This window comes from Lithobates pipiens, unplaced genomic scaffold, assembly GCF_037356315.1.
Source record: "Lithobates pipiens isolate NorthernLeopardFrog02 unplaced genomic scaffold, aLitPip1_a1.2 Scaffold_23, whole genome shotgun sequence".
Classification (NCBI taxonomy): Eukaryota; Metazoa; Chordata; class Amphibia; order Anura; family Ranidae; genus Lithobates; species Lithobates pipiens.
In genome coordinates this window covers 168,554,742-168,580,319 of record NW_027507785.1, presented here as the reverse complement: position 1 = coordinate 168,580,319, position 25,578 = coordinate 168,554,742, and the positions used below count along the sequence as shown (strand labels likewise).

Below are 25,578 nucleotides of genomic sequence, written 5' to 3'. Positions count from 1 at the left end.
TGTACTCACATTGTACTCACACTGTACTCACACTGTACTCACACTGTACTCACACTGTACTCACACTGTACTCACATTGTACTCACTTTGTACACAGGGCCTTCTCCCCCCCATACAGGAATTAAAGTCAAAGTTCAGTGAAATCCTAACTAAGATGAAACCTGCTCCCACCTCCATTGTAACACTATTCTCTCTACCCTGTGAAAGGAAAGATGTCTACACTTACCTATTCTGAGGGCGCTCTGGTCACATGACCGGCACCCAGCGGCTTCAGTGTAGATGCGGGAGAGCCGACAACAGAAGCCCCATAGTAATGCTAGCCGTACACCAGGCAAAAAGTCGCTCAAACATGTTATCGAAAAAAACACTCTGGCATGAAAAGAAGGGATAATGCTGTCATGTCTGAATGTCGGACGGTAAATCGTTCAATGGACATAATTGAATCGGGTTCTTTGCTTCTGGATCACATGTGCGCAGTACCAACAGTTCCATTCCCAGCCCCCCCCCCCCCCACAAAAAAAACAGCTGCAAAGACTGTAGCTGCTGACTTTTACTACAGTATTAGGGTACTTACCTGTCTAGGTATCCAGTGGTGCCCTCCCTAGCTGATTCTTGAATCAGCTCTTGGGCACTGCCACCGCCATCTTGGCTAAGGGAAACTGGCAGTAAGTCCTGTGACTTTAGAGCCGGTTCTCTACTGTACATTAATCTCACTATGCTTCTTTCAATGGGCTGGCTTTGGGGGGAAGGAGGAAGGGACGAATTTCCGGCTCACTTTGCTGTGGCAAACGGAGCCGGAAGTGGGAGCTGGTACCTATCAAAACCAGGTACCCACTCCCCCCCCCCCCCAAAAGGTGCCAAATGTAGCAGAGGAGGCAGACAAGCAGAGCTTCCCCTTTTAAGTGGAGCCTCATCGCCCGTTCAGCAGAAGCTTCCCAAACTTTTCCTTCAATTTTTTTTGGCCAATTTTCTATTTGTGCCTATTTAGGCTTTAGGATTTACCAAACCATATAATATAAGGTCAAATCTAAACACTTTCCATTAGTATGCAATCATGCATGTTCTTAAATACTAAATACTTGAAGGTAAATCTAAAGAAAATCTAACAAAAAAATTGTATAATTTATGGCCAGCTTAACTGGACGAAAAACAAACTATTCAAATGACAGATTTTGGAAGGATTTTCTTAGCTACCATTAGTCTATTGTTAACATCATTGCTCAGGCTCTGCATTTGTTGGTTGTCCCTCCTCTACACTAAAGTTGAGAGACTATGTGACCAGAGTGCCCTCAGAATAGGTAAGTATAGAGATCTTTCCGTTCACAGGGTAGATAGAATAATCTTAGAATGGGGGTGGGAGCAGGTTTAGCCTTAGTATTTGACTGAACTTCAACTTTAACCTCAGGTGGGCCTTGGCACCAAGCAGCCGCAAATACAGTTGTGCCAAAAGCGCATGCCCTGCCCGCACCTAGCACAGTTACTGGTGGCTAACAGAAAGTGTTCTGATCATGTGACCAATAGGGTGCCTCCTGGCATCCTAAACCTCTTAAAGGGGTTGTAAAAATGTAAATGCATCCTATGCATTAAGGTGATAAAAAACCTGGCAGTGATCGGCCCCCCCGACCCCCCCCGTGCTTTACTTAACTGAGCCCTGGAATTTCCCATGGCGGAGACACGCTGTCCCTCTGCCCAGAGTTCTCGGCTTTTGATGGATAGATTGATAGCAGCACAGCCTTTGGCTCCAGCGGCTGTCAATCAAATCCAATGACATGGGCACCAGGGGGCAGGACCGAGTCCTACATTCGCCATCTATGGACGCAGAATGATGGACTCAGGAGCGCGCCTGCAAGGCAACCTCCCTGGGAGACCACCTCTTCTAGGGGAGGAGCCGCGAGAGCTGCTGAGGGACCCCAGAAGTCGAGGATCGTGGCCACTCTGCAGAACGAACAGCACAGTGGAGGTAAGTATGATATATTTGGTATTTAAAAATAAAATAAAAACAAAGCTTTACAATCACTTTAACCACTTCAGCCTCAGAAATTTTTGCGATACGACACTGCATTGCTTTAACTGACAATTACATGGTCATGCGATGCTGTACCCAAACTAAATTTATGTCCTATTTTTCCTACTAATAGACCTTTCTTATGGTGGTTTTTATTTTTTGCGCTATAAACAAAAAAAGACCGACAATTTTTTTTTTTTTTTTACTTTTTTGCTATAATACATATAAAAAAAATATAAAAAATAAATTTATTCATCAGTTTAGGCTGATATATTTTCTTCTACATATTTTTGGTATAAAAAAATCGCAATAAGCGCATATTGATTGGTTATAACGTCTACAAAATAGAGGGTAGATTCATGGCATTTTTATTATTTTTTTATTTTTTATTAGTAATGGCGGCGATCTGCGATTTTTATCGGGACTGAGACATTGCAGTGGACAAATCCGACACTTTTTTGGGACCACTGACATTTATACAGGGTTCAGTGCTATAAATAGCCACTGAGCAACGTAGAAATGACACTGGCAGGGAAGGGGTTAACACTAAGGGGCAATCAAGGGGTTAACTGTGTTCCATATGTGTGTTCTAACTGTGAGGGGAATGTGGCTGACAGAGGAGGAGACAGAATGTTGTTCCTACTTAGTAGGAACACACTATCTGTCTCCTCTCCCCTGTCAGAACCAGGATTTGTGTGCTTACACACACAGATTCCAGGTTTTCACTCTTGTCACAAGCGATCGCACGCCTGCTACAGCATCTTAAAGAGCCGACATACAGCTACGATGGCTCACACAGGAGAACCAACCTGCCACAGTATAACTGCAGCAGCTGGTCGGGAAGCTGTTAAAGTCTTGTTTTTATTTTTTTGGCCAAAATAAAAAAGAGGTTATACTTCTCAGCTTTGTGCAAAAATATTGCACAGAGCACTCCCAAACCTTGTTTTTGGCAGCCCCCCCACTGGCACTCTCTGCTTCTCCCTCCTCTGGGTGCCCCTTCAGCAAGTCAGGTACTGTGGCCGCACCTGTGCAGGCACACTCCTGAGCTGTGCTGTGTTTATCCATAGACACGCAACAACAGTAAGCCACGCCCCTCACTCCCTCCTCATAGGAGTTTGACAGACAGCAGCATTTCTCCCACCACTCTCAGCATCTATCCCGTGAGGCCAGGAAATGGAGGATTGGTGCTGCAGCCAGGACAATGCTCGAGCAGTGAGAGGAGTCAGGTAAGTGTTTAGGGACCGAAGGGGTAGAACAGGTAGTGGGGGAGAATGTATACCTGGGAATAACATAAAAAAATGTATTGCGTTGATCACTTTACCAAATACAACCAGTGAATGCGCAGGCTCCTGCAGACTATTTCTCCAGCCACTGGTCCGTACTGAGGTATGAGCCTTCTGTTATGGAGTGGAGGAAGTATCAATGCACTACGAGTGTGGTGATGTCACAGTACCTGCACTTCATTAGGAGTCCCTCTGCTGCACTGGTTTTTTCATTCACAAATTCCTGTGAAAGAATGACATGGCTGTGTGGGCAGAACACCCTACAAAGTAGCGTTATATATTGATGTGGTGGGGAGAAGAACTCTGGATTCTGTAAGGGAGGGTCAGTTTAGGGATGGGGGGTTGCAGGCTGTGACTAATTCTAAATATGGGCATAAGATAAAAACATTGTCATAAAGGTGGACTTCTCTTCTAAGGGCTCCTCACAACTGTGCATACATTAAAGCCCAAGTCTGGGCAACTTAAACTCCCTGGCGGTATGATTATTTCAGATTTTAGGTGCTGAAAGCGGTACAATTATTTTGCATGAAAAGTTTCATATTGTAGGCCTGTAATTCTTAGGAATAACTCACTTAAATCTGTCCAAACCAGAGTCTAGTAGACATCCTGGGTATGATAAAGTTTGAAAAATTAAATCATAAATTATAATATAATAAATAACTATAAATAATTATACCAAATAATAATAATAAAAATGATTCAATAAAGTAATCAAATCAAAAACACTGAAATTTGCTAAGTTGTAGAATTGTCACTGTCATTACTTTTCAGTATTTGATGACGGATCTCCCCACAAATCGCTATCGCTCAATTCTGCGAGTGATTCCAATTTATTATCGCTGTTTTCTAGCTGGTGTAAAACCACTTTTGATGTAAAGGGACAGTTTTGGTTGCTATGGACAATCTCCAGTTTCCAGGCAGAAAGAACAGTTTTTATAATATAAAACTACATGCAGAGCACTGGGCAGACCACTAGGGACAAAGGGGATGTGAAATAATTACATGCAGTAATGTAATCTGTAAGATTACATTATACTGTATGTATAGTGTGTGTTTTACTTTTTGAATTTGACACCGCTCTCCGTTACCATGCGTCGCAATGCAGGGAACGGAGCCCGGCGATGTGACACATCGAGAGGAGGAACGACCTGCTCGGAGGACGAGTTGCTCGCAGTGCGGGGGGATAAGGTAAGTAAGCTCATCCTGGATCCAGCAATGTGATCCCGATCTGGCTCGGGGGTTACTGCTAATGGTACCGCTAATGGTACTGAATTTTCACCCCGAGCCAGACTGTATTACTCGGCCCCTCCCCCCGGCGCACCGCGTCATTGGATATGATTGACAGCAGTGCGAGCCAATGGCTGCGCTGCTTTCATTCCATCCACTCTAGCCAACCAACGGCCAGAGTGAGTGGCAAAGAGGATGTCGGGGCAAGCGCCGGACTTTTGAGGGGTCAGGTAAGTAAAACTGGGGGGCTGGTATTGTCAGATGTTTTTTCACCTTAATGCATAAAATGCATTAAGGTGAAAAAACGTTTACCTTTACAACTCCTTTAAAAATGATCCCTTGCCGTGGGGTTTTGCCTGTACTGCATGGGTTAATTGCTCATTTTGGTCTAGGGCAGGGGTCGCCAAACTTTCTAAACAAAGGGCCAGCTTACTGTCCTTCAGACTTTAGGGGAACCTGACTGTGGCCAGTGGGAGTAGAAAATGTTCTGACATCAGTGGGGAAAACACAATGCCCCATCCTTGGTGTCAGTGAAAGGAATTGTATTCCATCTTTGATTTCATTTGGCCCCATTGTTGGTGTCATTGGGAGAAATTGTCCCCCATCATTGGTAGGAATTGTGTCCCATCATTGGGAGAAATTATGCCCCATCGCTGGTGTCCAAACACATGTAGCACACTGCTCAGGCAAATCAGCGAAGAAATTGACAGCTGTGGGTACTCACCTCGGTTCACCACTGTGGATGCAATATAGGAAACGCGGGGAATGGTGGCACACCACAGATGTAGTCGAAGTTCTTTAAAGATGTTTATTGATCATCCAGCCAGGCATATACACATGATACCTTGACGTGTTTCACTCAAACTTACTCATAACATTGGTTATGAGTAAGCTTGAGTGACTGGAGTGAAACGCATTAACGTATTTTGTGTATATGTCTGGCTGGATGATCAATAAACATCTTCAAAGAACTTTGACTACATCTGTGGTGTGCCACCATTCCCTGTTTGTCCTATATTCCATCATTGGTGTCATTGAGAGGAATTGTGTCCCATAATTGGTGTTGATAAAAGGAATGGTGTCATTGGGAGGAATTGTGCTCCTTCACTGGTGTCAGTGGTAGGCATTATGCCTCATCATTGGTATCATTGAATGAAATAGTGCCCCAAGGGCCAGATAAAAGTAAGCAAAGGGCCTCAGTTTGGAGACCACTGGTCTAGGAGAGCAAAGAAAATTTACTAACCCAATCCTCTGCTCCTCCCTAAAGCCAGATTGATCCATGCAGATTCTCAGCACAGAAACATCAGCCGCCCAGTGACGCATACATGCAGCATGTGGGCATTAAAACCCACCCTTTTGCCGCCACATTTATGTGTTACATGGGTGGCAACAGGTTAAAATACCTTTTTTGTAGGACCCTGGTCTGCACTTCCGTTATTCTTGTCTAGTCGAGAATTATGTGGTGTGAATGGCTCCTAACTAATAAATTAGAACGTGCCTGTTGCTGCTCCTGTCCTGCTTTCGTGCAGGCTGTTGCTGTGAGGGGGGCAGCAAAAAGGGCATTCTATTTACACAGCCCAACAGGGGAGAAAACAATGCCGTAATACAGAAATTATAAGGCCTCATACACATTGGGCATATAATACTGTAGGCCCCACACAGGGATACATAAGTGTTCTGTGCATCCCTGTTAAGGCAGTCCCACTGATGTCTATTGGGACCCAGCCAAAGCCTGGCAAGAAGAAGACTGCGGCCCAGCGGCTGAGAAACATTGGGATTGATTTACTAAAACAGGAGAGTACAAAATCTGGCGCGGCTGCATAGAAATCAGCATCCAGGTTTTTTTGTCGAAGGTTAATTGAACAAGCTAAAGTTAGAGAAAATGTGTGCACATCACAGCAAAACCCTCTGAAAAGGCGTGGGATAGCCTCAGCCCAGACTCCAACCAGGCCACACCCCCAGCACATTTCAATCTGCCCCAAAACCATTTTTTCTCTACTGGATGTTTGAAGCTGGGACAAGCTATGTCCTTGTTGGCAGTCCTAGTGGCTTGGCATGCAAGAGGACCCAATGGAGCCTTAAGTGGCACCTGTCATTTCTGGTTGTGGGTCAAAGCTGAAGTTGGAAGATGTTTGGCTAATATGCAGAGCAGCACCAGTTTTTGCACTCTCCAGTTTTAGTAAATCAACCCCACTGTGTTAATGCACATCTTTTCATGCGCTGTGGCACACTGCATTAAATGTGGATGTAAACCCTCACATATACCCAGTGAAGTGAACAGTGAAGTGAACAGCCTCAGATGATACACAGAGATGAAACAAATCTCCCTACATAAGTTTTACATGTATATCTGCTGTCTTCAACATTCTACACTCTTTAAAAATAGCACAACATGTTACAAATTTTGTTTCCTTATTCAGCAGTGGGAGGGGAGTGTGGGCATACATTGTGTGTGACAGATGATTGGAGCAAAGGCACACACCTCCCCTCCAGATAGGCAGCGGAACCAAGAAACTTGCAGAGCTGTGAGTAGACAAGCTCTCTGCTAATATATCTCTAAGCTACCCCAATACAAATCCAGCTGATTTTATCTCCTGTGCTGGAGAACTTGTCAGAAGTTATCATGCTGGTAACAGAGGAACAGAGCCGCAGAAGGACATGGGACTCGGAGCTTTGGAGATAGATAAGTAAACACTACAGATATATGTGCCTAGGTCAGATTTCATGAATGGGGTTTACATCCACTTCAAGGCAGCCCATTCATTTTGCAGCATTTTGTATGTGCACTGTAGTACAGATGTGTTGTAAATTACACTCCAATGTATAGTACCATGTGCATTGCAGTTTTTCCATGCATTACAGCAATGTACAAGTGTCATGGCATTCTACACAATTTGCAGGCATTAAACATAAATAACCACACTCTAAGGCCTCAACACATATGGGAACGAACAACATAAAATTGGTGTGTATTTCCCTGCCCAGGAGACACAGGTACTGTGTACCATCACCCATAGTAATCAAGGGCTGTAGATGGCTGTCTGAAGGAATATGTCATGCTTGCATAAACATGTGCATGTGGATGTGTGACCCTGGGTGAAGACCCTTAAAAAGATTAGCATTCAAAGGACTTGCATAACGAGTTATCATCTTTTAAATGACCCATCAAAACGTTAGAACCATCTCCTATGGTACAGCATTACCTGTGCTTCCAGAGATCACTCTGCATGACATCCTGGATTACAAACAAATCAGTCTGTTCTGGATTATTCACACCAAAGTGAGCCGTGCTTTACACACTCATTTTTTATCAGATGCCTTACATTAAACAGCCCAGCGAATGCACCTCAACTCACAAAAATAGGTTCTGTTCTATTTTCCAAAATGCCACACTCTTGATTTGCATTTGTGCATTGTGATGAACAACAACGCACTCTATGATGCATTATGTTACAGTGCAGTTATAAGGCACACTAAAGTATGAAAGAGCTCTTAAAGTGAAAGTAAACTTAATTTTTCCACAATTTGCTAATAGGCAGGGTACTCATGATAGAAGAGACCCGATCGGTCTCTTCTGCCTTGAATGCATCCTCCTGCCTGTCAGCCATCATGTACACACAGCTCAGTGATCATTTACAGCCCAGAACTCTGCTGCGGTGATGTGACTCCTGTGCGCATGCATGGGGATGACGTCATCACAGCCCAGCCTATCAAATAGCCAAAAGCAAGGAAACTAGAAGGAAGATTGGGCGAAGATGGAAGTGCCGGGAGCCCGCTGGATTGATCCCACATTTGACAGGTAAGTCTGTCATAATATGCTGTGCATACTAGCACACTATGGCATAACCCAATTGAGGGTCCCTAAAAAGAAAATTATATAGTCAGGTTAAATACTGCTTTAACCTGGCCATGCACTAGTAGATTTTCAAACAAATGTCTGTATGAACAATCATAGAAAACGTCTCAGTACATTTGATGACTTCATAAAATACTTAGATTTTGGAACAAATGAACTTTCCTGAACGAAAAACTCAATCGCTGTTAGAAATTTGTTCGTTCCACAAAAATCTTCCATCCTGCTCCTTCAAAATTTATGGTCACTTGAAAACAAAAGTCGGTTCGACCCCCTTAATCGTTAGAAAACAGTAGTTTCCGCTCCTCTGAAAAGCGGTTCCCGGTGGATTGCTTTTCAGAGGTACGTCTTTAACCTTCAAAATGCCAACCTATCATACCACAAACAACAGTTTTGGTGGGGGCCCCTTTACTTGAATGGGTCACATTTGGTGGTGCTAAACTTTGCCGAATGCGACATGGCATTTTGTTTTTGCTGCAGTATGTGTACAGACCTGTGTGGCTGCATTGCTTTGTTTAGGAGGGAAGCTATATAACCACGGATCAGCCACTTGCTTTTACTGCCCCATGCTGCCAGTGTGAGGGGTGGACATACCATTTGTGCATTGGGGGCTTATTTGCATTTAATGTTGGTTGGACAGGCAGGGGAACCCTTCACTCTTTCATATAAACCTGCACATTGCTCACACCAAACGGGAGGCATTCATCATGCGGTTACATATACATTCTTAAAAAGGGGTGTTTGTAAGAGATTGTAAGACTTCATGAGCTGAACAAGATGACTACTGTGAAAATGACATGAACTTCACTAAATAAAGTACTAAATAATATAGAATGCCATCATCACTAATAATTCTTATCATCCAGCTTCCTTTAAAGAACGAGCACGACAGCACATTTCACAATTTTGCATTCCGCTGGCTTTGACTTCCTTTGATGTTCCTCTGAATTCAGTCATGGCATCTCAGACGCAAAGGAAGTTGATGCTGGAAGATTTCCCTCTGTCAAACACAGTGATCACAGCTCTGAACATGGAGCACTGATTGCAGGTCTTGCTCTGATGAAGGCCTAAGGACAGTAGTAATAGCGCGCCGTGGCAAACAGTGGGTGTGGCCAAATTGCATTAACAGTGAGAAGAGCTTAAAGGGGCACAGTGTCAGTAGAGCAGTGGAAAATGTCAATCAGTAGAGCAGGGGACGGTTTTAGTAGGCAGAGGTTGGTGTGAGTAGGGCAGTGGACGGTGTCAGTAGGGCAGTGGATGGTGTCAGAAGGGGCGAAGGTTGGTGTCAGTAGGGCAGTGGACGTTGTCAGTAGGGCCCAGGTTGGTGTCAGTAGGGTAGTGGATGGTGTCAGTAGGGCCAAGGTTGGTGTCAGTAGGGCAAAGGATGGTGTCAGTAGGGCGAAGGGTGGTGTCAGTAGGACAGTGGATGGTATCAGTAGGGGCGAAGGTTGGTGTCAGTAGGGCAGTGGACGGTGTCAGTAGGGCCCAGGTTGGTGTCAGTAGGGCAGTGGATGGTGTCAGTAGGGCGAAGGTTGGTGTCAGTAGGACAGTGGATGGTGTCAGTAGGGTGAAGGTTGGTGTCAGTAGGACAGTGGATGGTGTCAGTAGGGCAGTGGTTGGTGTCAGTAGGGCAGTGGATGTTGTCAGTAGGGCAAAGGTTGGTGTCAGTAGGGCAGTGGACTGTGTCAGTAGGGCCCAGGTTGGTGTCAGTAGGGCAGTGGATGGTGTTAGTAGGGTGAAGGTTGGTGTCAGTAGGACAGTGCATGGTGTCAGTAGGGCAAAGGTTGGTGTCAGTAGGGCAGTGGACTGTGTCAGTAGGGCCCAGGTTGGTGTCAGTAGGGCAGTGGATGGTGTTAGTAGGGCGAAGGTTGGTGTCAGTAGGACAGTGCATGGTGTCAGTAGGGCAAAGGTTGGTGTCAGTAGGGCGAAGGTGTCAGTAGGTCCAGGGGAAGCTGGATAGGAGAAGCAGTGGGGCCAGCATTTACAAGAACTGACCCTCAGCTTTACTGCAGGAGGAAAATACAGCTGATCAGTTATAGTAAATGCCACCCTCGCCTCCCCTCTAAGCCCTTGTACACACGGTCGGATAATCCGTCGGAATGTGTCCTATCGGACCGTGTTGTCGGATAATCCGACTGTGTGTGGTATGCATCGGACTGATTCTGTCGGAATATCCGTCAGACCCAATTTTCCAACTTGTTGGAAATATTTCCCGACCAACTGGGCCGATCGGACATACTCCGATCATGTGTAGAGAATTTTGATCGGACCAAGTGCCACGCATGCTGAGATCAAATTCCTACATCAAAGCTATTGGCTACTAGCCTGAATGTAGTCCCATCGTAACTAAATTACGTCATCACGTTCTGAATGATCGGATTTTTCAACAACTTTGTCCGACCGTGTGTATGCAACAGTTTCGGACAAGATCCGACGGACAAAATCCGACGGATTTGGTTGTCGAAATCTCCGACCGTGTGTACAGGGGCTTAGGCTGGCCATACATGTTCTGTTTTCCTTTAGATTTACCTTAAACTAGTGCAAGTACTTGCCTTAATGAAAGCAGCCATATATTTTTACTGGCATGCAGAATATTTCTTAGGGAAGTAATGGTAATATTTGTACCAGGATCACATTTTTTCAACCCTGATATGTTCAGTTCTAGATCTATATTTTCGTGTCATGTTTGACATGGACTGAGAATTGAGAAGTATTGCACACTCCTCTACAAACTGTTGTAAGACTGTATAAGCACCAGTTAGTTTTTCTTAATGGTCCTTAGGAAGCAGTTACATGCATTTAGAGACAGATGAGTGGCCCTAAATATCATAAAGAATTGCTATTTTTTATTGTTTTTATATGTTTTCATTCTTTGCTTTTCTGCTGATAACCTGCAGGCTCTTTGCAGCTGCTTCCTATCTAGATGCATATACTCCAGTGATGAATACGTGGCATTACTCAGGAGTAAACTTTCTCATGGTGGCAGCAGTGGGCCATACCCGTGTATGTCCACTGGAAGCCTGTATTATAGGGTAACCATGCAAAAGCAGAATGGAAAGAAAGGTAGAAAGTGTTGTCCTAACAGCAAGAACCTGAACAAGGATCTTCCTGGCAGGATCACCAGATGTCATTTTTAAAGAAAATAGGAGATTTAGGAATATTAAAAATGACTTTTGGAATTACATTATTTTATTATATGAGATTTTAGTGATTATGTCTACATATACCTTCATTTTTTTCATGCAAAAACAGTTTGAAAATTGGACTGGCTGTGCTTTTGCTGTGATGAAACACTAAGGTTCCACCAACTGTACATGTGCTACCTGGCTTGCTTTGCCAATACTGAGCTGGCCGTGTATGTACAGATACAGGCACAGCCAACAGAGGATTTTCTGCAAGCATGTAAAAACATGTTAGAAAGCTTGCAAACGAAAAGTGTTTCTGTTTGTGTACTTCTATCATGTTCTTTTAAACAGAACACATTAATATCAGTTTACATACCTTTAGTTTAGCCCTCCTCATCACATAGATATCTACAGACCTCAACTCACAGGCCTACTCCTAAGCTGTCCATCTGCTTGAGCAGGGCTGAATTTCAGTGTATGACCGTCCCTGCTCGACACAATTTGATCATTTGATCAAAGGAACATGCTGGCAAACATCAATCAGAGGCTGCAGCTGCTGATCAGTGTATTCTGACAGCATTGGGTCCTGCTGTAAGTATACAATGTCCTGGTGGGCAGGCAGATTCACATAAATTAGATGGCTGAAAAAAAATTAAAAGTGTATGGTTTTTAGACTAAAGCCGGTCATAAACGGAGAAATTTTTTTAATTTCCTGCAACCCGTGGGTATACAAGAAGCAGAGCCTTTGCTTCTTGTATAGTGCCGACTTCTGTCACAGACGGAGTGATACCAAATGTACTCCGCCTGTGACAGGAATGACACAGGAAGCATTGGTTCTGCTCTCTACTGCAGCCGCATGCTTCCTTCAGTGCCAGCTCCTGTTACACTGATGCTCAGGGATGGTGGGTTGGGAACCAGCCAGCAGTACCCACCAGCAATACCAGTCCGCAATACCCACCAGCAGTACCCGGCAGCAGTACCAGCCAGCAGTACCCACCAGCAATACCAGCCAGCAGTACCCACCAGCACTACCAGTCAACAGGACCCACCAGCAGTACCAGCCCTGGAGGACAGCCAGCAGCAGCCACCAGCCATACCCGCCTGGGGGACAACAGCAGCCAGTGATACCTGCAGGAATCCTGAGGAAGTAGTGAAGATTGAGGTGCAGGTAAACTGCAGTGCATCAATGTGAAAGCAGCCTTAGGCCCCTTTCACACAGACCCAATCGAACCCTTCATTCACCTCTATAGAGCGGCAGATGTAAACGGTCTTGTGTCCATTTACCTATCTTTAATCCGATCCACTTAAAAAAACAGTGCCCTTCTGTCTGGATGAATCAGATCGGAGGGCCCATTGAGTAGAGTGGGCTGTGTCCGTGTCTGCTCTGCATATGCAGAGTGGGCACGGACCTGACATCTGCCCTCTCATTGTGGCCCGTGACTGGTTACCAAGTCACTAATGTGGCCCTCTCTTCTCAAAAGGTTGGGCACCCCTGCTCTATAATAATGATAAGCAAATCAGTTTGAAATCAGGAAAAGGGGGTTAATCTACAATTTGCACTTAACTACATATATATCTTAGTCCGTAGGGTTCAATACTGAGTTGGCCCACCCTTTGCAGCTATAACAGCTTCAACTCTTGTGCACAAAGCAAGGTCCATAAAGACATGGATTAGCGAGTTTGGGGTGGAGGAACTTGACTGGTCTGCACAGAGTCCTGATGTCAACTCATTAAAACACCCTTGGGATGAATTAGAGCGGAGACTGCGAGCCAGGCCTTCTCGTCCTACATCAGTGCCTGACCTCACAAATGCACTTCTGGAAGAATGGTCAAACATTCCGATAGACACGTCCCTAAACTTTGTGGACAGCCTTCCCAGAAGAGTTGAAGCTTTTATAGCTGCTAAGGGTGGGCCAACTCAATATTGAACCCTACGGACTAAGACTGAACCATACTGACTAAGTTCATGTGCGTGTTAAGGCAAGCGTCCCAATACTTTTGGTAATATAGTGTATATATTTGCTCAATTTGAAGGGTATCTTACAATTTAATAGCCATTGTCAGCATTCATGCACTTCCCTATTCATACTTTACCTTATTCTCCACATACTGAACAAATCTACCTGTAGATATTTAGGAAAAGAAAGTGATGATCCAACCGCTGCAGGCAGAAAACTGCTTTGCTACTTTGAGTTGGTGTTAGGCCAGTAGAAAATGCACAATATCAAATCTTTTTTACTTTTCATTTGTTAGGTAATTTACATGGGTCTCCATTTGTTTACATTTGCATTCCTTCCTTGAAATGAATCTTTCAAATAATGTTTAGGTTTTAATTACTTGTAATAAGAGCTCTGTGCCTAGAGGGCACCTACTGTGCTTGGCATACGATTGCTGCACTATGCTCATTACATGGAACTGAAAGTGGTTGTAAAGGCCATGCATTCTATGCATGAAGTGTGCAGCTTCCCCCCTCAGCCCCCCCCCCCCCCCAATACTTACCTCAGCCTGATCTAGATCAAGCAATGTGAGGTCTCTGCCTCCTGATTGGCTGAGATGCAGCAGCAGCAGCCATTAGCTCCTGCTGCCTTCAATCACAGCCAGAGAGGTGGGGGCGGGGCCGAGCCACGCTCACTGGGTCTTCTGGACACTGAGAGATGGTTTGGGAGCGAGCGCACATGAGTGCTCTGGCAGCAAGCAGCTTGCTATGGGGGCACTCGGCAAGGGGGAGGTGCCCAATGCACCGGCAGGGGACCCAAGAAGAGGAGGATCTGGGCTGCTCTGTGCAAAACCACTACACAGAGCAGGTAAGTATAACATGTTTGTTATTTTTTTAAATACATTTTTACCTTTACAATCACTGTTGTACCTTTACTCTCATTTCCTTTACTTTGTCTATAGTTTCTGGCTCAAGGGGGTTGATTTACTAAAGGCAAATAAGCCATTCACTTTGCAAGTTAAGTTGCACCAGAGCTTAGTGAATGTGGTGATATTTTTTTGGAAAGAATGCTCGCTCAAGTGCAAGGAAAATAATAAAAGAGTATTTTTGCTTGCACATGATTGGATGATGGAAGTCAGTAGCGCTTCACCTAATTCACTAAGCTCTGGGAATAATTCAGTGGAAAACCTGCTGTAGTTAGTAGACCCCAGAACATTTTCCCATGCTGGGACCTCCATAGCACTATGCGGTTTCCCTGCAGCTTTGATTTTGGAAAAGGGACCTTTTCACTGTGTTTTCTGTGGGTACAGCAGCCCATTCAAATGCGGCCAAAAGGAAACTGACACAGTGTGAACCTAGCCTTATATTGCCTATGGACAACCTAAGAATTACTGTACTGTATACAAGCCGACACCTCCAGCAGGAGTTCCTAATCCTAGCATGCCTTACAATTAGTAGGGATTCCCTAGGAGGTAATAATGTATTTTTCCTATTGGAAGTTCTCACCACATTTATGGTCTATTTTTTCATAATTTGTATTTTTTTTTTCAGTTCTCAATAGTACAATAAAAATAACATACATCATTTTATTTTCTTTGGAGGGAGAAGAATGCACATCCTAGTTCTGTTTCCCACTCTCTGATATAAAATAAATCTGTTCCTGCTGAGAATTGCAGAAGCAATTTGTACATAAGGCAAAGAGTATGTTCAGGTTTCAGAACACTTACAAAATGTATGGCATAACGTATTGCGTACTGCAGTGACATGTAAAAGTAAGACCTTCTTCCCCAAGTGAGGAATGATATACCGAGCACTGGGGCAAGGTCATCCAGTGCCTGGGGCAAAGATGGCAAACTGTGCCCCCCCCCCCCCATTCATGATGTGCAAGCTTAGGGGATCCTACACCCAGCAGTCCCTTGCTTGTCAAAATCACTGCCACTGTCACTACTGTCAGCCTCATAACAGAAGGTACCGCCATCCCTACAGTTAATCATTGCGCCCAGGGCAGCTGTCCCTCCCGCCCACCCCATGTCCCGGCCCTGGATATACCGTATTAAATATAATAAAAATGAAGAGAATGAATTTAGCTTTTATTGCATTTTTCCTGTGTTAAGGTGGCCATATACAGGCATACCCCACTTTTAAGTGCAGAGCCTCATGTATGTAAAACGAAAATGTACTTAAAGTGAAGCAATACATTTTTCACTTCTAGGCTGTAGTGGGAGAGTTAGGCGCTGTAGTGTGGGCATCAGGGGCTGTAGAGGAAGATTCAGGGGCTGTAGTGTGGGCGCAGGGGCTGTAGTGTGGGCATCAGGGGCTGTAGAGGGGGAGTGAGGGGCTGTAGTGTGGGCATCAAGGGCTGTAGTGTGGGCGTCAGGGGCTGTAGTGTGGGCATCAGGGGCTATCGTGTGCGAATCAGGGGCTGTCGTGTGGGCGCTAGGGGCTGTAGTGTGGGCGTCAGGGGCTGTAGTGTGGGCATCAGGGGCTGTAGTGTGGGCATCAGGGGCTATCGTGTGCGCATCAGGGGCTGTCGTGTGGGTAAATAGGATCATCTGATGCAAGGAAGGGTCACTCCAATCCATCCCCGTACATCGCGCTGTGCACAGAGGATACTGGTGCAGTGGAGAGGTGGGGAGGCGGGCAAGCCAGGATACAGGAAAGGCACACTGGAACAGGGCAGGCTACGTGCTCAGTGCTTCAGCTCCTTCAAATGCAGCTGAATATTTGTATTGTGAAGCACTTTACTACACTCACAGGTGTGTACGTACTAACGAGTGTACGTAAAGTGAGTGTCTGTAAAGCAGGGTATGCCTGTATATGCATGAGCATTTGATTCTGCATTCACAATCTGCTGTCCTGAAGGCATGTCTATCAGCAAGCAGCCCCCTAAACATGTATGCTTGGCTTGACCAAGCAAGCAGATGGGAATCAGCTGCTGCCATAGACAAGGGATTGTTGGCAGCTGTCACATAAAGTAGATTAATAAAAAAAATAAGTAAAACAAGAGCGAGAGTAATACTACTGTTCTGTATTTTCTTGTTAGCAGGAGCACTGGGTCTTGCACATACTGGCTACTATGGAAACCATTCCTCCTGTCAGGGTTTGGCGAATCGGGAATGTGTTTTTGTGGTATACAGAAGTTTACAGATTCAGCAGTCTTAGTGGTAAACAGAGGTGTGTGTATTCACTGACATTTTTGTTACGTTTCTATACACCAGATGAATTAATGTTTGTTAAATCAGGCGTTACATGTGATTAGTTCTTCTTTTTCTTTGGATCCATTATATGCTCCAACATTTTTTTAAATTAAAATTGGCTATGCTGCATGTGAGTTTACCATGAAAGCTGCCCCTGCTGACTTTATTTTAAAATGTGAACACTTTGGGGCTGTTTTCTTTAAAGAGGTTGTAAACCCTCACATAGTGTATACCCAGTGAAGGGACTATCCTCAGGTGATAAATAGAGATTAGAAAAATTCTTACAGAAGTTCTATCTGTCTATCTGCAGTCTTCTCTTCTCTACATCTGTTCAAAATTCTGAATTTAAAAGCTTGTCTGATATTTCAGAAAATAGGGGGCGGAGAGCTGAAATTACACTCTGCAGAGCTCAGTAAAGAGAGATCTAATGCCACGTACACACGACCGGACTTTTTGACAGCAAAGGTCCGACGGAACGAGTCCGTCGGACAATTCGATCTTGTGTGGGCTCCATCAGACCTTTGCTTGCCAAAAAACCGGCAGACTTTAGAAATAGAACATGTTTTAAAATTTTCCACCGGATCTCGGCCGGACCGAGAAATCCGTTCGTCTGTATGCTAGTCTGACGGACAAAAACCGACGCTAGAGCAGCTATTGGCTACTGGCTATGAACTTCCTTATTCTAGTCCGGTCATACGTCATCATGTTTGAATCCATCGGACTTTGGTGTGATTGTGTGTGGCCAAGTCCATTCATTCGGAAAGTCCATCAGAACTCCGCCGAAAGTCCATCGGAAAGACTGTCGGACCTAGTCCCTCGAAAAGTCCAGTCGTGTGTACGTGGCATCAGAGTTAATTGGGAAGAGACATGCCCCCCTCCCCTTTCACACAGCTCACAGGAACAGAGCTGAGGCTGCCAATCAGCTTAAGGTTCCTCCCCTGTCACCATTTTTCTCTTGGTGTCAGGAAAACCTGTCAGAAGTAAAATTCATGTTTATATAGAGGCATGAAGCAGTAGACAAAAATAACACTTAGTGCTTTAAATGAGATAAGTACACGCTATAGAGGGATATGCTTTGTTCATATTTCATGTCTGAGGTTTACAACCACTTTTAAGACATGTTCTCCAATAGCATAAACTCACCTTTCCTTTGCTCCCCAGGCACTCAGTTTTACACCAAAATGTGGTGCGGGAAAATCATGCTTCCTTTGCGTTCAAAATGCACCCCAAACACAGGTCATAAACGCAGTGCATTTGCCTGGCCTGGATCATATGGTACACAAGTACAGAACTAACTGGCCCTTAAAGTGATTGTAAAGGTAACATTTAAAAAAATAAATAAAATAATAACAAACATGTCCATACTTGCCTGCTCTGTGTAATGGAATTGCAAATAGGCCACAAACCTCCTCTTTTCGGGTCCCCCTCCAGTGCTCCTGGCCCCTCCCCCTGTTTAGTGCCCCCATGGGGGCACTTGTGTGTACTCGCACTCGAGCCTTGATGCTGTGTCCATTGACACAGAGCCGGACTTGGCCCCGCCTCTTGCTCCCTTGTCACTGGCTTTGATTGGCAGCACTGAGAGCCAATGGCTCCAGGTGCCCCAGCAAAGCCAGTAAGACCCAGAAGTGAAGGGAGAGAAGAGCTGCAGATGTGCACAGCACTAGATCTAATGAGAGCTCGGGTAAGTAAAAGGGGGAGTGAGCGAGGATGCTGACACCTAAACATTTTATACCTTAATGCAAGGAATGCATTAAGGTAAAAACATTTTTTTGGCTTTAAAACCACTTTAAGGAGAAAAATGTGACAGCACAACAGCGGTGTTACTTGTCCACATGGGCCTGGGGAGACAGTAAGCGCTTTTTAAAGTGATCTTGTCATTACAGAGTCACTTGTACAAAAGGAACACCCTGAAAAAGAGGCAATACACTTACCTTTTTGGTAGCCTGTGTGTTGAAATGCTGCTTCATCCCTTTTTCTCTGACTGCAGCAGGCATTTCACACTTCCAGGTGTGCAGAATACATGCCCCCCCCCTACTGTATTTAGTGGTTCCTCCTGCTGGCCCATACATCACTACAAGATGTAAAAGCTGTCGGAAATGGAACCACTGTGTATAGCGGGGGGAGCGAGAATTCAACCCATCCAAATGTGGATAAATTGCCTCTTCTTTTACTGGATGTTCCTTTTTTGTAAGTGACTCCATGGTGACAAAGTCACTTTAAGCTTCAAATGGAGATTAGGCTAGAATATACACAGGGCTGTCTTTCTTCACTTCTATGGATAAGCAAAAGGAAGGTATGTACAGTATATGCCCTTGGTAGATTTACTTTCATATCCTTGCCTGTCCGATTCCCTTATTGTTGACATTTCGATGAAGCTCAGTCCATCTTTCTTAAGACAATTTCTATATTATCATACAAGAAAAATATGGAACCACTACATGACCCCACTATTCACAGTGTGAGTTAGGTGTCATGCATCCATGGTAACTGTGCATTTATAATTAATTGTTATAATTATTATTCTGTAATTATAAGCATCATGCTGACCATGGGTTGCCATGCAAACAAAAAATGACTGCCTTGGGATCCCAGCAATTCCTGTAGTGTACGGTGTGAACACAGTCAACAAATGTTTACAGTCTCCTGTACTGCTGATTCTATAACCACTGCCGTGAAAGAACATCGGTACACTTATCTTTTCATTTATACCCTCCCACCGCCCCAAATCTTATACAACCCCTATGTCAAGGGATGTTATGTAAAATCTACATAAAAATGGAATGCAATGATTTGAAAAATCTCATAGATCCATGTTTTATTCACTATAGAAGATAGAAAACATATCAAATGTTTAAACTTAAATAATTGTCCATTTTAACCCCCCTGGCGGTATTTCCGAGTCTGGCTCGGGGTGAAAATTTAGTACCATTAGCGGTAACCCAGAGGCAGACTCAGGACCGCATCGCTGGATCCAGGAAGACCTCACTTACCTTGTCCCCTGGATCCAGCAATGTCCCCCCACTGTACGAGCGAACCGTCCTCCGCTCGATCTATCATATCGCCGAGCTCCGTTCCCTGTGAGGGCTGCGACGCACGGGGATGGAGAACGGCGCCAAATTCAAAAAGTAAAACACACACATTACTTACAGTATAATGTAATCTTACAGATTACATTGCTGTATGTAATCATTTCACATCCCCTTTGTCCCTAGTGGTTTCTCCAGTGCTCTGCATGCAGTTTTATATTATAAAAACTGTTCTTTCTGCCTGGAAACTGGAGATTGTCCATAGCAACCAAAACCGTCCCTTTACATCAAAAATGGTTTTAGACCAGCTAGAAAACAGTGATAATAAATTGGAATCACTCGCAGAATTGAGCGATAGCGATTTGTGGGGATATCCGTCATCAAATACTGAAAAGTAATGACAGTGACAATTCTGCAACTGAGCAAATTTCAGTGTTTTTGATTTGATTACATTATTGAATATTTTTTATTATTGTTATATTATTATTTGGTATAATTATTTATAGTTATTTATTATATTATAATTTACGATTTCATTTTTCAAACTTTATCATACCTGGGATGTTTACTAGACTCTGGTTTGGACAGATTTAAATGAGTTATTCCTAAGAATTACAGGCCTACAATAAAAAATGCCAAATTTTCATGCAAAAACCATCTTCTTTACCAACACTCAGTAAACGTCTGAGAACTGAGGCGAACAGTTGCTGGAGTTTTGGGAGAAGAATGTTGTCCCATTCTCACCAAGCATATGCTGCACCAAAACCTGCATATATCTTTCAGCATTGATGGTGCCGCCTTTCCAGATGTGCAAACTGCCCATTTCATACATACTACTGCACCCCCCCCCCTTACCATCAGAGATGCTGAACGCTAATAACAAGTTGGAAGATCCCTCTCCTCTTTAGTCAGGAGGACACAGTGCCCATCGTTGCCAAAAAGAATGTCAAATTTTGATTCGTCTGACCACAGAACACCGCAACTGAGCACCATTTTGTTGGAGGTACACAAAAGGCTGCATCCATAAAGAAACAAAGAGGCGATTTTTTATTTAATATTATGTGAGAGGATTTTTAAACATTTACCAGTCATATATGCAGTGAGAACTATAAGTATTACTCTCTTTTGGGTCCCACATGTGAGAACATCTTAAGATGGCCCAGGATGGCAATGGATTAACATCTAAGTATCCCCACTGACCAGGAGGGAAATATACAGAGGAACACCATAACCCCATTACAAAGGGGAAAAGCGTGGTTGACCTAGAGTAAATTAGGTCCATTTTGTGAGTTAAGAGAGCGATATAACACTGGTGATGGAATAAGAAGCATTACAAATACAAGCAACTCTAGAGTATACACTGGTAGAAAGGATCATATAGATATATATATATTTTATAAAATATAGAATGCACTTTATTTGAACATATGAGATTTGTACATAAAAGGACTGCACATTTTTGCTTTTGTTTTGATCTGCACGTATTGAACTTTATTGAATATATGTGATTTTGCATATTTTAGGATTGGTAATTTATATTGCGCAGGCACAAATTATTATTTTGATATTCCTTTTTAGTACCACTTACTTTGCCAGCTTTTTGTTGCCCTGTACCAACTTTTTGAGATGTGTTGCTGCCATCAATTTTAAAATGACCTTATTTTTTTTTCTTAAAATGGTATATTTTCTCAGTTTAAATATTTGATACGTTTTCTATTCTCTATTGTGAATAAAATATGTTTTTTTTTTATTTGCAAATCATTGCATTCTGTGTTTATGTAGATTTTACACAGCACCCAATCTTTATGGAATTGGGGTTGTACTTACCCGTCCACACTCCTGCCAAATCCATGCTGTACAGCCCACAGGGAGCAGTACAGTCAACTGTTGTAAACTCTCCCAGTCCGTCCCATACTTCTTGTATGCTTGTGCTGAAGATGTTCATCCATTCACAAGGAGAGGCCGCTTATCATGCATCCCAACAATAAACAACTGTTCTGTCAGAAATAAGCAGAGGCTGGACAGGTGAGTATAGGACTTTAGGGAGGTGTTGGGGGTGTAAAATTAAAGGATAACTTTAGAAAAAAAAGTTATTCTTTAACTTTTCCTTATTCATCTTCAAGTTATCTGCCAGACATTGGTGTCCATTCACTAAAGGATATTGCATGCAATATTTGGGTCATGTGACACATTTTTTCCAAATATCACATGCGATATTAAAAATGTCACTTCACTATCCCTTTACGCAGTGTTTACATCAAAAAGCAGAAAAAGCTTGGTAAATACTACATAAAACTGCATTAAAGTCAATTATCTAAAGTAAATAAATAAAGAAATGCATTTGTTAAATAAGCAGGTGGTCCAGGCATGCGATATTTAAGGAATGCACACAATTTGTTTGGTAAGGAGGTGCCACAACTCAATGGGCAGGGCATGGAAGTGTTTAAAAAAGCGCCATTTGTTCTACAACATCCAGGTACAGTAGGCTTTTATTCTAGACTCTCCACCATCACTCCTTCTGCAAGGTCCCTCAGAAGTGTCCACTGGAAAAGAAGTAACACCCGCTGGATATGATATTATGTGATAAAATAGCAGTTGGTTTCATAAGATAAATATAACACATTTATTTCTTTCAGGTATATAACACCATCAACTTACACAGTGCTTTACACATATATTGTACATTCATCGGCCACTGTCATTGGCCGGGCTGAGGTGACGTCAGTCCTGTGCACGTGCTGGAGTTCCACCAGATTTGGCATTGCTGAATTTGTGCAGTGAGCTGTGCTTGTGGAGCTTACTGAACAGGGGTGAAAAAGGCAGGTAAGTAGTTTTAATGCAGAACAGACAAGGCATGTTTCTTCTGCATTTAAAATCCTGCCTGTCTGCCCATTTTCATTTTGGAGCCTAAAGTTCCACTTTAACTGCTTCCTGCCCGGCCTATTGTAATATGACAGCCGAACAGGATCTTTCCCATTCTGGGTGGACATCAGATGATGCCCTCCCAAGATCACACCTCGCGTGCACCCCTTGCAGTGTCAGTGTACTGGGCTTCTGCCAATACCATGTGGGCGCTGTGACCAATCACAGCAGATCACATGACAATTGTACACAATGGATGGCTTCCATTCATGCCATTCATTGTGTACTATCGTCCTGATCTGTCTGGCTATAGGAGTGGCTCCAAAGGGTATTGATAAATAGCGAGTACTCGGATTGGTCCGTTGTGGTAAGTGGGGTCCCCCAGGGATCTGTCCTGGGACCAATTCTATTTAAATTATTTATAAACAATTTAGAGGATGGGATAAACAGTTCAATCTCAATATTTGCGGATGGTACAAGGTTAAGCAGGGCCATAACTTCTGCACAGGATATGGAAACCTTACAAGAAGATCTAAATAAAATAATAGGTTGAGCAACTACATGGCAAATGAGGTTTAAGGTTGAAAAATGTAAAGTAATGCATTTGGGTGCTAAACATACGAAAAAATGTTACTCGCTAGGGTTAGAACATCTGGGGGAATCCAGGATGGAAAAGGACCTGGGGGTCCTAGTAGAGGATAGGTTCAGCAATGGCATGCAAGCTGCTGCATCAAAGCCAACAGAATACAGTATCGGCATGCATTAAAAAGGGGATTCACTCCAGAGATAGAATAATTCTCCCACTCTACAAGACTCTGGTCCGGCCACATCATGTGTATGCTATCCAGTTCTAGGCACCAGTCCCTAAGAAGGATGTGTTGGAACTGGAAAAAGTCAAGAGAAGGGCCTAGAGGATCTCAGCTATGGGGAAAGACTACAAACATTGAACTTATTTTCTCTGGAGAGGAATATTATGGATCCCCTAGGTACAAATACCTTACTGGTGGTGACCTTAGCGTAGGGAAAAACTTTTAAGTGAAAGGGAGTTTAAAAAGATGCACGTCAATTCACTGAATGTGGAAGAGAAGCAATTTAACCTTAATCTGCGTAGGGGGTTCTTTACTGTCAGAGCAGTAAGGATGTGGAATTCTTTTCCACAAGCAGTGGTATCAGCAGGGAACGCTAATAGCTTCAAAAAACTATTAGATTTTAAAGCATTCAAACAGTGTGCATCATTAAAATAATTAGTGCTTGCTTTAAATACACTTATACACAGGGTGTACAGGTAATAAGTATACCCATGTACATAGATACATTCCTAGATTCAATGCTGTCCAGTTGCAATATATGTGTGTGTTTATATAATATATATATATATATATATATATATATATATATATGTTGTATATAAAACCAACCATCAACATCCAGGCAACAAATAATATAATGGAAATCAACACAATAACTTAAAGCGGCACTTTTATCACAGCGTACACATGATCTCATCGGGAAAATCTTGGATGGTTTTTCTGATGGCTTGCTTACACCCGGTAACACAAAAGTTCTCTGAACGTTCGACTGTCAAGAACGCAGTGATGTACACCAGAATTTCCGACCGGAACTTTTTCCATCGGAAAAATAGAGAACCTGCTCTCAATCTTTTGCTGGCGGAAATTCCACCAGCAAAAGTCCGATGGAGCACACACGGTCTGACTATCCAACCAAAAGCTCTCATCGGACTTTTGCTGGCAGGATTTCCGATCGTGTGTACAGGGCTTTAGGAGATAAATGTCTACCCTATAAAAAAAGAGGCACTATACCAACCTTTCCAGGAAGCCCATGTCTTGGAGCATTACCACTTTACTGCTTTATATTCAGCCAGTCAGTGGGTTGAATACTTGCTCTACCTGCTGCATGCAATGGTTCTTCTTGCTGGTCTTATCATCCTGTAGAGAAACTACTGCATACAGCATTATGAGCAGGTACTCACACACCTTTTATGTGTGGAATACCTGTGGTAGCTGGGAAGCACTTAAGACATTGGCAACTTGAAAGGCAAGTATACAGCCTGTTCACAGGACTGTTTTTTTTTGCAAGTGACCGTCTCACTACAGTTGGGAGTGGACACTTATGAATCTGACACTTTATTTTTAGATTGCTACAATAACCTTCCTTCTTAGGCTCAGTTCACATTGCTGCAATGGCAAAGTCATGCGACTGTGACTTTGCCCTGCGACTTTCTTCTGACTTGAGCTGGCTTGGATGCTATTTAGGAGCCTGTACAAGGACTGAAATTGCACCCAAGTTGGGCCAAAGTAGTGCAGGAACATTTTTCAAAGTCAGAGCGACTTGTGTAGTATCATTTAGGATGGCCCTCAAGGGGAAACATTGAATTTGGCATGTCATGTGACTTGAGGTCTCACAAGTCAGATCCCATGTCACGGCAGTGTGAACGGAGCCTTAGGGACAGGTAAGTATGATAATATTGAGCTGTATTTTCTCCCTGACAGTGGAAGTGGTGGGCCAGTGTCAGGCCCTATGGAGACTGATCTGCCCCCTGCCTGAGCTTAGTACTGTTATCTCACACATTCACAGACTACTGAAGGTGAGTGAAGCTGTCAATTAAAAAATTGTCACTTTTTTTGTCATGTGTTAATGACAGCACATTTTCTAGAAAACAGCTTTTCAAGCTCAAGCATGGCCTGGATTTCTGTTCTGATTGACAATACACTATTATAATAAATAAAGAAAAGAGAAGACATTCAGACTATTACATATTCACATTGGTAAATGATCTTTAAGCAATCGTTCAAGTAATTCCAGGGGTTAATGTGACTGAGAAACAATCCACATGAACACCTCCTCAGTTTCACATGAGATTCATCCAAAAGCATTTCACATTTACCCACCGGCTGGTTGAGTAATACAGCAGATGGGTAAAGGCTTTTATTTTTTTATATGCCCAAATGACTACATCATTTTAAAGAAATCTGTAACTCTCTGCACATAAGGCCACAAAGTGAGAGTGCACATGAAAAATAAAAACAAATCTTCTTTTATACCA

The 25,578-nt window shown here is 43.4% G+C and overlaps 1 protein-coding gene across 2 annotated transcripts in view; it reads right to left on the bottom strand.

Moving 5' to 3' along the window:
- The window catches only part of RBFOX2 (RNA binding fox-1 homolog 2), a 535,783-nt gene that overhangs the window by 174,062 nt on the left and 336,143 nt on the right, over positions 1–25,578 (bottom strand). The gene's annotated exons all lie outside the window — the stretch shown is intronic.